The following is a 17,089-nucleotide window of genomic DNA, read 5'->3' as shown; positions in this document are numbered from 1 at the left end:
TCAGAGGGCGGTAAGGGTCTAAACGCTCTGAGAGGATGGCAGACGTCTATTTTTATAACTCTTTCCATCAGAAATTTATTTATTTAAATATTAATATTAAAAAATATAAAAATAAAAAACACCCTAAAATCGTAGCCATTATGGAGTTTTGCAAGGTTTGTTGATGGAACTTACTAGCAGTCGATGAGTTGCGCCAACGCATCTTGGTCTACCGCTGCTTCATTTGAGGGTCACCTTTGTTTGAGTGAAAATGTAAAGATAGAGTAGATCGAGAGAGCTAATTGAGAGATTTATTTATTCATTGATCTTTTTACACACACACACATACATACATACATATATATATATATATATATATATATATATATGTTTGTATTGATATTGCTTTATTAAAAATCTTATATGAGAAATCAAATTAGAAAAACTCATAAAAAAAGAGAGTGTAATATATATGATCTGATGATCAACATGTTATGAGGAGTTTACTCTCCTTGAATTTTACAAATCTCATAATCTTCTCATATTAATCCCATGTCCATATTTTTTAAATCTAGATTTTGGTAGAGACTTTGTGAATAAATTTGCAAGATTATCATATGATTTTATTTGCAAAATTTCTATCTATCCACTTCTCTGTAGTTCATGAGGATATAATAATTTTAGAGCAATATGTTTTGTAATGTTGCTCTTCCTATTTGCATTTGTGCAATACAAGCTGAATTATCTCTGTAGATAATTGTTAGTGATGATAATGCATCAATTCCACATGATTGTTGTATTTGGTTAATCATTTTGCGAAGTCATACATATTCTCGTGTTGCTTCATATAATGCGGTTATTTCAGAATAATTAGTGAAAGTTACCATAAAGGTCTGTTTAGATGACTGCCATGAAAAAGCCATTCCTCCATATATGAATACAAATCTTGTTTGAGATATGACATTACGGGGATATGATAGATAGCCAACATCAGTGTCTCTAATTATAATCATATCTTGATTTTTCTGATAGAATAAACTAAGATCTTTAGTACCATTGAGATATCTGAGTATATTTTTAGTTCCTGCCAAATGACGTTTTGTTGGAGTTGTGTCTAGCTAGTAAATTCACTGCAAATGTAATATCAGGTTTGATGTAATTTGCAAGATACATTAAGGCTCCAATAGCACTAAGATACGGGATTTTAGGTCCCAATATCTCTTTTTATCATCCCTAGGTCTGAATAGATCTTTATTCATGTCAAGAGTTCTAACGACCATATGCGTCTTTGATGGATATGCTTTATCCATATTGATTATTTTTCAATATTTTCTAGATATAAGCAAATTGGTGCACAAGTATTCCTGATGGAAGATGCTCAAGTTGAAGACCTAAGCAGAATTTGGTTTTACCCAAATCCTTCATTTCAAATTCCATCGTTAGGTGATTGCATGCTTTATTTATATCTTGTGTGTTTCCGATGATATTTAGATCATCAACATACACTGAATGATATAAAATCCTATTGAGGATTTCTCTGTAAATACACACGGACAATCATTATTGTTGGAGTAACCCTTATGTAGAAGGAACTTACTCAGTCGGTTATACCATATCTTACCCGACTATTTTAAGTCATATATTGACCTTTTCAATTTTATACAATACATGTTGTAATTTATATTTAGATTTAGGATTTTAAGTCCTTTAGGGACTTTCATGTAAATATCCAAATCGAGTGATCCATATAAGTATACGGTCACTATATCTATCAACTGCATTGATAAATTCTTTTGAACTGCCAAATATATTAAGTATTGGAACGTTATTTCACTCATCAATGGAGAATAAGTTTCATCAAAATCGATGTCGGGTCTCTATGTGAACCCTTATACTATAAGCCTCACTTTATATCTCACCATCTTATTATTTTCATTTCATTTGCGGACAAAAGCCCATTTTGATCCCATTGGATCTACATCGAGGTTTTTGGCTATATTTGAGGAGAAATAAATATCGACAATTGTAGTCTTTCTATTATATGATTCTCCTGAATTAATATAATTGGTGGATATTTCGTTTACCCCTTCTAACTCCTCGTAATTTCCTACAACAATAGAGTTATGGTGTTCCGATGTCCCAACATCTAAAGTAGTGCACATATTTATGTTGGGTTTTGGATGTTGAGCATCCTTTGGCCTTGGATATTGAGTATCCTTAAGGTGTTTATCAACATCAGGTTGATTTGCATTTACTGTTTTAGAAGTTAACTTTCTTTGTTTCCGTGGAAGCTTTTGAGAAGCATTATCCATTGAGATAATACTTCTCCCTCTCTTATTTATATTTGGTAGTTGAGCGGGTTTAGGTATTTTCATTCTTTTTGGCACATTTATAGCAGGAATATGAGATTTAGTAACACCTTTATAGTCAATAAATGCATCTGGTAGATTATTTGCACTATGTTGCAAATTTATATTCCTCTAAACTTCAACTTCGTATTCTTTAGTACGTGGATCTAAGGACTAAATGCATATGACATTCCAATCTTTTTTCTGACATTATCTATGGTACTTCTGATCTCCCCCATAATACCAGGAGATTGGCCTCATAAAAAATATAGTCAGTGTACTTTGATGTGAATAGATCCTCTGTTAGGGGATCAAGGTATTTAAGGATTGACGAAGAATTATACCTGAAAGTGCATCTAGCCCCTATGTGTAGTTTTGGTAATTAATGACAATACCTATTGACTAACAATGGTGTTGAGTTTGTTAGTAGGTTGTTCCATAGGTGATGCATGGATGAGAGATATGCATGAGCTCTAGGTAAATGGGGAGATTGAAAATGCATCAAGATGAATGAGGTCTAGGTGATGCTCGGGTAAGTGATGACAATGCCTATGAACTAACAATCATATTGAGAATTGCTATTAGGTTATTCCATAGGAGATGCATAAATGATGAAGCATTAATTCTTTGAGAAATGCCATGAGTTCAAAGAATTGCATCAAAAGTCATTGAGATTTTAGTGATGCTCAAAAGAAGAAGAAGAAGCTCAATAAGATTAACAATACGCTTGAAGGCTAAGTTACTTGTGGAGATCAAGTAACTAAAGGTATAACTTGTTAATAGAGTTTTATGGACTAACCCATGTGCTATGTGTTTAAGAATGAGTGGGTTAGGTTCTATATGAAGATTGACAATATGCGTGAAGGCTAATAAGTTACTTGTGGAGATCAAGTAACTTAAGGTATAAATGTTGTCATTTAGGTTTTATGGACTAACCCATGTGCTATGTGTTTGAGAGTGAGTTGGGGTTAGGATCTATAAGAAGGTATAAGTTGAATTGAAATCATATATATCAAGAGTGAAGAACAAAAGTGGACTCCATATATGAAAAAGTGAATTCTCTGAAGATGTCGAATACAAAATGGTTTTCTATGGCAAGACAGTGAAGGGAAAGCAAGACTCGGCTGCGATGGACCATCCGGTGGTGAAGGGCAAGAAAATGGCTTGGCGCCAAAGGACCAAGGCGATGGTGAAGAGCGAGTGAAGCTATGCGCCAATGGACCGTGCAAGGCCATGAGAAGCTATCAGTGATTCGCATCAATCACATGAGAAATCAAGAATAGATGGAGTGAAGATTTTATGGAAGTTAGCAACCCTCAAAGGTTTGAAAGTAGAAAGCGGTACTTGAAAGTATTCAAAAGGCTCAAATTGGTTCAAATATGTTTTATCTTTGAAATTGAGTCTAGGTATGCTGCACTATTAAGAGGGATGCAACGTGAGCTAATTGTCGCGTCTCAGTGCTCAAGAGTTCCCAACCAAACCCAAAGTGAGAGTTTCTTGTTAAGAGTCCGAAGCGAAAAGTGTGGAAGTGTCCAAAATGGGTTTTGGAGTGTTACTAATTTTATCCTATGTGTTTTAGGTCATGAATTCAGTTGGGATGTGTAGCCATCTGAATAAGTTTTCCATAGAGTCTAAAATCGTCAAAATCGGACTCCAGGATCAAAAGTTATCGCCGTTTTTCAGAGGTCAACTGTGCTGTACTCGGAGACTCTGGTGAAGACTGGATTCTCCGGTACCTAGAGTGGCCGGAGACTCCAGTGTAGGCCGGATATTCCGGTGAAGTCCAAAAAAGAGCCTAACTGCTAGTTTTTTGAAGTGGGCTATTTATACCATCCTTTGGGGCAGCTGCAAGGGCACGAAAGAAACACTTTTTAGAGCCAAAAGAACTCGATCCCACTTCAATCTAGTGTGTGATGCGAGAAGAAAAGAGAGTTGGGTTGTGAGATTGGAAGATTGAGTGCATGCGAGCTAAAATCCAATCTTGAACACTTGAGTTCTTGACAAGAAGTTCTCGAAGCGTTTGTTACTCTTGGAGGTGAAGCCTCCTAGCCGGCTAGGTGTCGCCGGTGAGCTCCCGTGCTTGTGGTGAGCCGCGGGAAAGTTTTTGAAGGGCTCGATTTCACCTCCGCAAGGGAAGAAATCAACAGTGGATCGAGGAAAGCGGTTGAAAGAGACCTGGCTCGTTGGAGCTTTCTCAACGAAGACGTAGGATTCACGGTGGTGAATCCGAACTTCGGGAAATAAATCTTCTGTATCCTCTCTTGTTTCTTTACTTTTGAGTTCTTGCTCAAATATTTGTGCATATTGCTCGATCTACTTGTTTGTGTGTATTTGAGTGTAGGTTCTCCGTGGATTTACTTGGAATCATCTCCGGAAACACACGACATCACTTGGTTTGAGCTAGAACTCTCTACCCATCCTTTATATTTAGTTTCGAGCTTAGTTCTATATAGAATCCGGACTTTACCGGAGATTCCGGACCTGTACAACCCGGAGACTCCGGTCTTCATCGGAGTATCTGGTGAACAGTAATTTCAGGTATATGAACAATGTTTTCAGCCTTTTTCAATTTAAATTTTATTGCATATCTCTCGCTAGATTATAGTAATTTTTGTCACCTTAGGATTGTAATTTCCACACTTATTTAGGGTGATTGTGCACTAGTTGAGCTTAGTATATTTAGGTTTTTCACTTGTGAAAAATTCGTTAATTTATATTCCGCTGCAAGTTTAGGCCAACGGTAAAATGGGACGAATTTTTGTAAAACGCCTATTCACCCCCCTCTAGGCGACATCATTGTCCTTTCAATTAGTATCAGAGCCAAGTCTCTCTTTTCGGGCTTTACCGTCTAGAGAGTAAAGATGTCGACTAGTGGATTAGTGCACGTAGAGCCACTCCTTTTAGATGGTTCTAATTATTGTGATTGGAGTACTCGCATGCTTAATATCTTTAGGGCCATGGGTCCTCAAATAGAGGGAGTTGTAGATGTGAGCATTTCTCCTCCTAATGATAAACTCATATCACCCGAAGAGGAAGAGAAATGCATACATCTCAATGCTCAAGCTACTAATGTCTTATTTGATGATTTGAGTATGGATGTTGTTGAATCAATCTTGCCGCTTGAAGACGCTCATCTCATTTGAACTACTCTTAAAGAAAGATATGACAAACTCAAATGTGATGAAGAAGAACTTCTTCCGGAGACGTTATTTGTAGAATGCTCTACTTCATCATCACACCATGAAGAGCACCAAATGATTTTCTCCTTTGTCCAAGAGTGTAACATCCCAAAATCATAAGCTGTAGTTTTTGAGATAATTAATCGTTGTTAATGCGAGACTACAGGTTTAATTTCTAAAAGATCGAGTTTCTTTAAAATTTTAGGAGTATAAATTTGATATTTTTAGAATTTGTTTGGTGTGTTCAATATGTGATGATTGATTTGTTTGGTGTTAATGTATTTATGAGTTTTTCTTTCTTTTATTTTTCTTGAGTTTTTCTGTGCATCATAAATCATGTTTTATATGCATAGCATCTTGTTTTGAATTTTTAGAAAAATCGGCTTAACCAGAAGTTATAAAAATTTAACCAGATACACCTTATGGTCTGTAATATTTTGGTAAATTTTGGTAGATTTTTTTTAGAGCGCATCTGGATAGATTTCAAAAATCAAAGTTTTATTAGCTAAAAATAGATGCGTACTTTGAGGGCCACATTCTCTCTTCCTGACCCATTTCCTCTCTTTTGACCCAGCTCAGATCAATCAAAGATTCAACTGTCAGGCACGGGAAGCTTCGGTACCACCATTCTCCTTCCATGCCGCATCCTGTGCTCATCGTCAGCCACGGACGACGACCATACCGCCTCCCATACGATGTCCCCTTCATCCTTATCCTCTCTCTCAGATATCTTTCTTCACAACAGAGCTGCCCTCTATTCTTGCTCGGACTCTCGCTCATCTGAGCTCCTCTGGAGCAGCAGCAGCATTCCGGTTCCTACTCTCTCTCTCACCGTTCCCTCAGTCAAACGAGCAGCAAGTCGAGCTCACCGCTGCCTTGCTCAGCCTCTCTACTGTTGAGCTACTGCATGGAGCACCCCCTGGAGCCCCTCCATCGTCACATAAGCCCCTTGTCAGCTCCCTTGCCTGCGAGCTCGCGCGCGCTCGCGCGGCCTGTTTCAGTTCCGGCTGAAGGATAATGCACACCGCCGCCATGATTCTTTCTCCTCTGGTGAGCCCATGTCGATTCCTCCTAGTCATGACTTCTTCAATGCCTTGTGCCCCTCCTCGACTGATCCTCACCGTGAATCCGCAGCTGCACGCGCCGCCGTGGCCGTTTTTGCCTCCGCCGGTCACCATTGCCGCCACCGAAGCACCTCACCGGCGATCCACCACTCCACAGCTTCTCCAAGCCAATTGGCACCATGGAGAGCTCCGCCGTGATCCACTGGACGTAAAGCGCGCACCCCCTTGGCCCCGGCCCGTCGCCGGCGTGATGCTCACCGAGAACCACGCGTCGTCGTGCCGCCTTCCCCGCCGCCGGCCGTGCCCCGGCCGAGCCCGTCGGTCAGTACCTACCTGTGGTTGTTCCTCATCGTGAGGCGTAGCTGAGGGTGCTCTCAGTTGGCCGAGCCGCTGTCTTTTTCCACCATCACCGGCGTGCAACCGCCGCCGCCTGCAGCTAAACTTCGGAACCTCGGCGCCGCAACCAGTCGCATGGTGAGCTTCCTTCGTATCCCAGAACCTTTCTCGCACACTAGCTAGCAGGTCTGAGCACCACAACCACACACGAGTGCACTGACTTGCATGCTTCATGCAGACTTCACGCCGCATGCTGTAGTCGCCATTGCCGCCGTCGAGCTTGCTCCGGCTACCTCCGAGCTGTGCGTGTCACTTCACGAGATCCCCATGGCACACTGAACATCTTGGTACCCTCCACTGGCAGAGCCGTCGCCGGAACCGTCGCCGGCGCTGCCTCCGGCAAGCCCACGGTCTAGCCACTGCTCCCGTCTAGCCTCTGTGTACTGTTCAATTTTTCCTCAAAATAACTAGGACTTGTATAATTCATAGTAAAATAAATACAAATCAGAAAAATATGAAACCAAGTTTGTTAGTTTCTTTTTGTTGTAATCTACATGTTAAAAATGATAGATCTCATGCAATACTTTCTGACAATTATTTAATTAATTGAATGTGTTTCAGCTTATTTAAATCATAGTTAATCAATGCAATATTCTAAAAATGTGAAACCATTTTTGTTAGCTTTATCCTGTCAAGGACTAAAGTATAAAAATGCAATTTTTCATGAAAATTTCAGATTAAGTTTTGTAATGATTTAAATGTGATCAATCTTGTTTAATTCGCCATTTAATCATGGAATTTCTAAAGTCTGTGAATCCATTTCTAATGATATGTATAAATAGGGTACTTTATAAGAAAAATGTTGTCCAGCATGTTAGATGAGTTTGGCCATTGTTTTAGCACATGTTTTGATCTCACATTGTTAACTTCTAAAAATCCTTGTTGGTGTAACTTTACACAAGAAAAATACATTTCACTCATACTCCTATCAACACGATTCTTATTGCAAAATTCATCTAAAATCATGTTCTTTATTTTCATGCAGAAATATTTTGTGTTCATTGCTGTGGATTTTCTTGGATGGATTTATTTGCATCTTTCGATGTTTATCGATCAAGTATTTGGCGTGTACGTAAGTGCGATCAACGATGAATGATAGAGATCAGAAATATCACAAAGGTGAGAGGCAAGCAATCCCTTTGACCATTTTGGGCCCAATGTTTAAATTTACTTTATGCATTGATTATGAAAATTTATTATGCATACGTAGATGTTTTATAAAACTGCTATTTGGGATGGTAGTCATGACCTAATTGAATCAATATGTCAACTCTCCTTGAACTTGTTAACCTTACCATTGTTAACTTAGGCTTTGGGTTGACATGATAATGTCACTTGGGTACAACCGAACTAAGGTGCGATAGAAATGTTTAGCTCTGCTGTCTACGGTAGTCTATTTGGTTGTCACACTATCACTTGGGATATAGAAAGATTTGTTAAAATAGTTAAGTCTTTGTTTTGATAAACTTGAGTTGTTGTTCAGATTCGGGCAGGTTTATGTCAATGTGTGTCGGAAGGTGAGCGTCGTCTCACAGAAGAGTGTATAGGTGGAGACCTGCTCGTGTTGTATGAGGACCAGTACCTTGTACCCGGAACTAAGGGAAACAGTACAACCACATGTGCCGGTATGGATGACGGCCCTAGCTTATTAACCTGGGTAATTCTGCCCTTGCTTCTTGGGAGTTTGGTGTGTATGTGCGGGTAATCCACGAGGTGGGTGTATCCGAAGGGACTCCCATTGCTATACACGTGGGATCAAAGTTTGCCGTCATAACGATTAATACCCTCTGGACTAGTGGGACCGCCTCTGGGGGTACTTAGTTGGAGGGAATAATATTAATCGGGAGGAGCAATGGTTAGGATTAATCGGTGTAACGGCTTTGTCATGACGCCCTATGTACACCCAACGTGCAGAGTGTACGGTATCGACGGGTACCACTAAGGGGAAGTTCATGTCGTGTGGGTAAAGTGTACAAACTCTGCGGAGTAATAAATCTATTCGAATAGCCGAGCTCGCGGTCAAGAGCCCCTTAGGAAAGGCTGTATGGTTTAGATTATTTGTTTTGGGATGTCAGGTTTCACTTGTAGGCACTAGTGTAAGTATTGTGTATGTCTAGGTGGAGAATCGATCTTCATGGTCTGTGGTAGACATGAAGCTGTTGTTATTTATTTATTTTTTTGCACTATCATTTACTTTTTGCTCTCTTTAAATTACGTTGCGAATCTATTATATTGTGTACTTTCCAAATTGTCAAGGCATTTATGCAAAACTAGATATGTTGGCCATCCATCAATTCAACCTGCATTATTGTATCATTGCAATATATATAGCTTGCCTCCTGAAGTCGTTTATTCAGAAATAATGCCAGGAAATCATGGAAGCGATGATATCGGGTCTTTCTAGGATTCAACTCCCAGTCGGTTGCCTGTGGGCGGGTTTGAGGCACACCCGCTGGATATTTGAATCTATTTCATTGTATTTTCGCTGCATATCCTTTTATATTGTAGACCAGTTGGTCATAATATTGTAAATTTAATCCAATCAAACATTTTCACCTTGTAAAATGTATGTATGTGATATCACTGTTGTAACCGTGTGTACTTGCTACTGATCATGGGACAAGTACAGTGGAAACACGGAGTTTCGGGTAATCTAATTACCCAGGGCGTCACAAAGAGGATGTCACTCCGTCATCCACTTCACCAACATTTAACAATGAGCAAGGTAATGAAATGGGGAGTGTGATAAGTGAGTATCCAATCCCTCCTATGGACTTTAACAACACTTGCAATGAGCTTTGTATTTCTAGTAGTGTTGTTAACCCTTGCATATCATCTAGTGCAAGAATGCCTATTTATCATGATGATATGGTTCTTTGTCCTCATAACGATGCATCTATTTCCACTAGTACTTGTGAGACTAATATTTTGAAGGAAATAGAAGTCTATGAGACAAAGCCTAGATGTAGAAGCTACAACAAAAATCAACAAGAAAGCTTCATCTAGGAGAAGATCAAGGACAAGTCAAGCTTGCTATATTTGTCACCAACATGGACATTATATCATGGATTGTCCTCAACTTGGAAGTGAAGCATCCACTTCTCCAAGGTGCTCATCCCCTCACATCGATTCTCTGTTGTGCTTTATGGCAAAAGGTAAAAAGAAATCGGTAAGTGAGATTAATAATGCTAAAGCTAGTTCTAATGCTAGTGATAGTGATGAGCTCGGGTTTGATCTTTTGAGAAAAAGAATGTGCCTAAAATGATCAAGCTCATGACCACCATGGAAGGCTTAGAAGAAAGCCTTGAGAGGCAAGAGGAATTTCTCATTGAGAAAATTGAGGAACTTAAAGCTTTAAATGTGAAATATGAAGAACTTCAAGAATCCTATAGTTCTTTATCCAATCTTTATGGGGATCTTAAAGTTAAGTATATCTCTTTGCTTGATAAATTAGATGTTATGCCTCTAGTAGATTTAGAAAAATCTTGTCCTAATTATAATATTTTATCTAAGAACAAATCTACTATTTCTCCTAATGATGATGATGCTTGTGCTACTAACTCTAATTCTTATGTAGCATCTTTGGAGAAAGAAAATAGTGAGCTAAAGGCTCAACTTGAAGAGCTCACTAGCAAGCATGTGGCTTTGCAAGAAAATCATGATGAGCTTATGTGCTCTCATGAAAATTTTATGGACTCACATGCCATGCTAGAAATAGCTCATGAGGTAATCATCACAACGGTAAAATTCTATGAACCTCATGTGAACATTAGCACATTTTCTTTGTCTAACGTAAATTTGACATGTGCTAGTTCTAGCAATTCTTTTTATATCAATTCTATATCCAAAGATGAATTGCTTACTAACCCTTGTTGCTCTCAAGCAAACATTTCCCCGAGCACTACATGTGACTTAGATCATGTAGGTAAAAATGAGAAGCACAAGGATCATGGACTTGAAGCAAAATCCAATAAGAAGATAGCTCATGTCAAGTGTTTAAGCATGGGACACTATGCCTCTATGTGTTCCAACAAGGTTGATGACAAGACCACACTTCTAAAGAAGAAAACAAGAAGAAGCAGGAGGAAGTGTTATGGATGCAATGAGAAGAGACATGAAATTGCATCATGCCCCTACATAAAGAATGAAGGTCTTATGTCATCAAGGAAGAGGCTCACCGGCAAGGAAGCAAACAAGAAGCAAGATGAGAAGGCATCTTGCAAGGACAAGCATCGCATTTGCTACACTTGCCGGGCTAAGGGACATATTGGTAAGAATTGTCCCATTGGTAACATTCTCAAGCCTAACTCATTCAATAATGATCAATATTTGCCTAGGAATGTTAAGAGTAGTACTTATGTTGCTAAGGTGACTAGTTCACCTCATGATAATGTAAAGGCCATTTGGATGCCTAAGTCTCTCGTGACTAATCTTAAAGGACCTAACATGGTTTGGGTACCACAAAGTATTTGATGTGCTAAATAGGTATTTGGAGATGCATTGAAGACTTGGCTTACTTGAGAAGAACTATATTGAATATCTCATCTCAAGACTCTTTCAAATTGGGCTTTCTCATGATATTTGGAAAGAAGTGCCAAGAGTGTAGATTATTTCTTTATTTCAATCTTCAATGACATCTCGGTAACAAGTATCTAACTTGAGCTATTTAGCCACTTAGCTTAGCATAGATGCAAATATTCACAATTTTTCATGGTCGTGAGCACTTGAATGTGGCTTGGTAAAATTTGAGTAAAATTTATACTTTGTGTAATATGATATTTTTAATGGCTCTCTAGTAGAGCAAGATCTTGTTAATAATGTAGGTAATGGATACTTTGTGATGACTATGAAAAATGAACTCAATCACATCACAAGAATTGGAGTGAGAAGAATAAAGCTCAAGTCAAATAAATACACACCCCCATTCAAATACAAGAGCTTATACCCAAAAAGCTTCTTACATAATAGATTGCCAAGCAAATTCACATCTTGTGGTAATCTACATTATCTCATGGTTGTATGTTCATTCTTAGCACAAGTATTTTTTTTGTAAATTCCTTTTGTACCTTAACTCAAAATATAGGGTAAACTCGTCTAAATTTTTAAATGAACTAAGTGCATGTTACAAGTAATTAAAGTACTTAGATGCACATATATATATGGGGAGCTCATCTTATATTTTGTGTTTTGAGACTAATATTTCTTCAAGTAAAATTTGTGTTTAGTCTCTTGGTAAAATAGAGGGCATTGGAGACTTGGCTAATTATTTAAAGATTTATCTAATTGACTAAAGAGTCAAGTTTTGTGGAATTATGTTTATTATTACCCAATGTCACTCTATGAAGATAACTCTCTATCACAATACTTAAATTCATATTCTTGTTCATTGTGCTAGATTTATTGTTCTATATTTTTTTTTAGAAGTTTCTAGCACTTTGCATGTGTAGATTATGTATCTATACTTGTTTAGAGCTTATGCTTATGCTAGCATGTGTAGACTTTATTGCAATCTTGTCATGTCTATTTTATATATCCATACATGTCTTGATTGCTTGCTAAGTGTGCTATGAATTTGTTTCTAAGTGCATCTAGTTTTTTCTTACCAACTAGTATGTGTAGGTTATATATCTAGTATGTGTAGGATGCATTGCACTCTCATGTGTTGATAGTGGTTTTGGAGCCTTATTTGATCTTATTCGTCTTATTGAATTCTATTTGGCTCTCTTTTGGAGATATTAATGGATTATCATATTATGGGGGAATATTATGCTTTATGCATCTTAAATACCCATAATTTGTGAACATTTGAGCAATACCATTTAGAATTGATATTATTATTTATCTAGCATCTATATGGTATGTCAAGCTCATATAAAGCTCATTTTTGCAAGAATTCATTAATTGATCCGTTTTTTGTTAAATTGAAACTTGAGATTCGTGGTATTTATCTAGTAATCTTTTCAATCTCAAGATTTTAATTTGAATCCTTTTTCATTCGGATCAAATAAACAATTGTTTTCATTGTCCGGAGTCTCCGGTGTTCACCGGACACTCCGGTGGTTGGTGTTTTTGGCCGGAGTCTCCGAGAGAGTCTCCGGCAGAGAGCCTCGGTTAATATTTATTCTTTTGATAAAAAGGACCGAAGTCTCCGGTGTTCACCAGATACTCCGGGTCAGTTCAACATAACTGTATCAACTATTTTTTTTATTTGTGTTTTCTTGTAATAGTTGACTTTGTGAGGAACGTGTTTGAAGCTTGTGTTCAATTTCTAAAATCCTTCTTTCATACTTCTTGAAAGAAAGTTGATCCATGCCTTGTTATAATTACTGACTTGTGATATCTCCATATACCATTGTCTTCTTACAATTGGTAATAATACAAGTGGTAATCCTTGTTGATCATCTTTGTTTGAATTCTTGTTTCCAAGTGACTTCCTTCTTATGTGAAAGATTTCATTTAACTCTTATGTTAGGAATATTGGTTTCTTCAAGGAAACTTTCCTCTTGGAGTTCATAGAAGCTTGTTATCTCAACGCTTGAATTATTTTCAATATACTTGCTTGAGATAAATTTTTAAGCATGTTTGAAACTTATCCATGTCTCTATGTGCTCAAATCTTGCTTAGTTTATTTGTTGAACCTTGTGAATGATAATTTGTTGATCTTTTTATCTTAGATGTAATTTGGACAATTTTTTGATATTTGTCTTTCATTTGATATCTTCAAGTCTCATATGCTATTTTTGTCCAAATTATATCTTCATCGGATCTTGAAAGTGACAAGCATTCTTGTTTGACTTAAATGTTGAAATCTATAACATGTTTGCTTTCCTTGATCCTATATTTAGAGTAAGCCTCTCTCAAGTGTTTTTATTGTCTAAAAGGTGCATAGAGCTTTCATTTGATTTCAATTGGTATATACCTTCATTCGGTATATATGTTCAAGTAGTATCTATCTGTTGGTATAAACTTCAATCGTTATAATTTTCATGTCATATCAATATGCACAATTTTATGGGAGAGTTTGCTCTATATGGTGTTTTTACTAACCCCTTTGGACCCAATGAGTTTGGGGATTAAATTGTACTCGAATAAGTTTTAGGTACAATGAAGATACATTGGATGCTTGAATTAATCATAATGAAGGTCCTTTCAAGTAGAAGATCATTTTAATTGAAATTCATGAAGATAATTTTGTCGTTTCAATTGGTATCTACAAAGAAGACAATCTCCTTCAATTTCAATTGGAATCAAGAGAAGGACCATATCAAAGTGAGCAATTCAATGTCATTCCAAGTAATTTGTTCTTGATTCATGCATTTAATTTCAAAGATTCAATCTTGAGTAGATTTCATCATATCATGAAAATATCTTGCAAAAACGTGTTTTTCTTGCAAGTGCTTAAAACCTCTTTATTGCAAATATGAGCAATTTGAAGTAGCATATTTTTGTGGAAACTCTATAATCATATTTATGATTCATCCAATCTCAAATATGCAAAAGATTTAATATCAAATGCTTGAGTTGCTCCTATATACAATATTGATGAAAATTACAAAATCTTTCGCTTGAGGTTTATAGTCTGCTTTAAATTGCTCTTTTGGACATATATGCTTATGAGATGTTGACACTTTGTGATAAACAAGAAATTTGTTATATTGTCAATAATTTTGCTATGTTCAACTTAGAGCATAATCCATTGCACTTGTGCTTTGGATATTTATTTCGGACTCGTGCTTGTTTTGCCTTCAATTAGAATTGGTATCTCTTTCAATTGTTTCAATTGGTATGCTTTGAATTTTCAATTGATATCTCTTATAGGTATTCAATTGATATCTTTCGGAATTTTAATTGGCATCTTTTTCAATTGGTATCTCTTGTAGGTATCTAATTGATATCTTTTGAAGTTTTAATTGGTATCTCCTTTTGAAATATCTTTTTGCATCTCTTTGAACCCCTTTTGACCTATTGTATAGCTTGTTCTCCTTACATAACTTATATTTGGATAAGTGTATTCAATTTAACTCAAATTATGAAAAATACACATATCATGAGGAGTTTACACTATACATGGTCTTGCACTAGCTCTCGATGATTACTTTTGTGGGATAGAGCTAATGTGCTTCGAATGATTTTTAGAAAAAAATCTCTTTTACCAAGTCCTCCATAATTCTTACCAATTTGATGTCAATTGGGGGAGAATTCGTTTCGATGATTCCATTTTGGCATTGATGTCAATTGGGGGAGAATTTGGATTAGATGCTATATTTTGTAAGAGGACTTTGCTTATGGAGGATAATTTGCTTATAGGGGGAAGATGTCAATTAGGGGAGAATTTGAATGTTTGCCTTTGAGAAATGAGGTGAAAGTTTTGCTTTGCATGAGCATATTCATCTTTATACATACTTTGTCATGCTTGATTCTTGCACACGATATCACTTGGTTTGAGCTAGAACTCTCTATCCATCCTTTATATTTAGTTTCGAGCTTAGTTCTATACAGAATCCGGATTTTACCGGAGATTCCGGACCTGCACAACCCGGAGACTCCGGCCTTCATCGGAGTATCCGGTGAACAGTAATTTCAGGTATATGAATAGTGTTTTCAGCCTTTTCCAATTTAAGTTTTATTGCATCTCTCGCTAGATTATAGTAATTTTTGTCACCTTAGGATTGTAATTTTCACACTTATTTAGGGTGATTGTGCACTAGTTGAGCTTAGCATATTTAGGTTTTTCACTTGTGAAAAATATGTTAATATATTCCGCTGCAAGTTTAGGCCAACGGTAAAAGGGGACGAATTTTTGTAAAATGCCTATTCACCCTTCCTCTAGGCGACATCATTGTCCTTTCAATACCCCACATAGATCCCTAAGGTACGTATATAGCGCAACTGAATTTTTGCAGATGAGAAATACTTTGTTGATTTCCACGTACTGACTGCAACGAGGAAGCCGTATAATATACAATTGGTCTTATTTGAATCAAGTCGACGACGTGTAATATCGCATGAGCCCAACATGTGGTTGGTAAATTACAATTATTACATAATTGTATTGCAATTAATTTTACTCTTTTAATAAGAGGTTCAACTAGACCGTTTTAAGTGTGCACATAAGGTATTGAGTGATCCAAGGTAATGCCTAAGACCATGCAATTATCATTGGAAGCCCGTGAAGTAAATTCAGTTGCATTATCTTTTTTAATGGATTTTATCCTGTTATCAAGATAATTTTCTCTTAATTTGATAATTTAAGCGATTATTCTTGCAAATGCATGGTTTCTTGTCGACAATAGACATACATGTGTACATCTAGTAGATACATCTATGAGCACCAAAAAAGTATTTGAACGATCCAGATAATGGCTGAATATGATCACATATATCACTTTGAATGTGTTTAAGAAAAGTTAGTGATTTATTTTTAATTTTAAGGTAAGAGTGCCTTAAAATTAATTTTCTTGTGGTACATGCAATGCACACAAAATTTGAGGATTTTGAGAATTTTCTAATATTTATATTGTGACCAACATAATTGTTGATATTTTTTCTCATCATCCCAATACCAGGATGACCAAGTCAATGAGATCTTGAATTTATCAAGATTTTGAAAAATCATCTTGAACGCAATATGTGAAACGGGTTTGATGTATGTATGTACGATCCTGATAAAGAAGGAATTCACTCAAGCACTTGCTTGTCATATTCGTTATTTTTTGTGATGAAGAGATATTCATCATTGTTGTCATTATGAATTTCTATGTCTCATATCCCAAATCTTGTAGACGTGTCATTGTGCATCCATGAGAATCAAAAGCATCATGTCATCATAGTTATGCATTGGCAACATGCTTATGTAATTATTTTCAAATGTTGAAGTTAAGTGGAAGTGATGGTTTGTTAAGAAACTTTAATTCTTGCTATTCAACCTAAGGTGGAAACAAATTCCTACGTCAAGTACACCAGATAGGATGAATTTAGGTGATTTTTCCATAATTTTTTGAAGTCATCTTGAAGCTCTAATAATTCATGAAAATTTAAAAGTAGCTCTTTTCGAAGAGTTCTATGATTATTTATACCTTCTGCATGTAAATGGAGATAGCTAAAATGGGTTCTTTGTGGCTCA

General features: G+C 36.8%; 1 long non-coding RNA gene across 1 annotated transcript; it reads left to right on the top strand.

Moving 5' to 3' along the window:
- Positions 1 to 6,219: 6,219 nt before the first annotated feature.
- Positions 6,220 to 9,496, top strand: LOC133892064 (uncharacterized). Its single transcript, XR_009904349.1, has 5 exons — positions 6,220 to 6,556; positions 6,641 to 7,044; positions 7,145 to 7,316; positions 7,952 to 8,085; positions 9,324 to 9,496. It is a non-coding gene; the product is annotated as an uncharacterized LOC133892064 (long non-coding RNA).
- The last annotated feature ends 7,593 nt before the right edge of the window (positions 9,497 to 17,089 follow it).

This window comes from Phragmites australis, chromosome 15 (assembly GCF_958298935.1).
Source record: "Phragmites australis chromosome 15, lpPhrAust1.1, whole genome shotgun sequence".
Classification (NCBI taxonomy): Eukaryota; Viridiplantae; Streptophyta; class Magnoliopsida; order Poales; family Poaceae; genus Phragmites; species Phragmites australis.
Note: the sequence above shows the minus strand (reverse complement) of the source record. Positions and strands in the feature narration are given on the sequence as shown.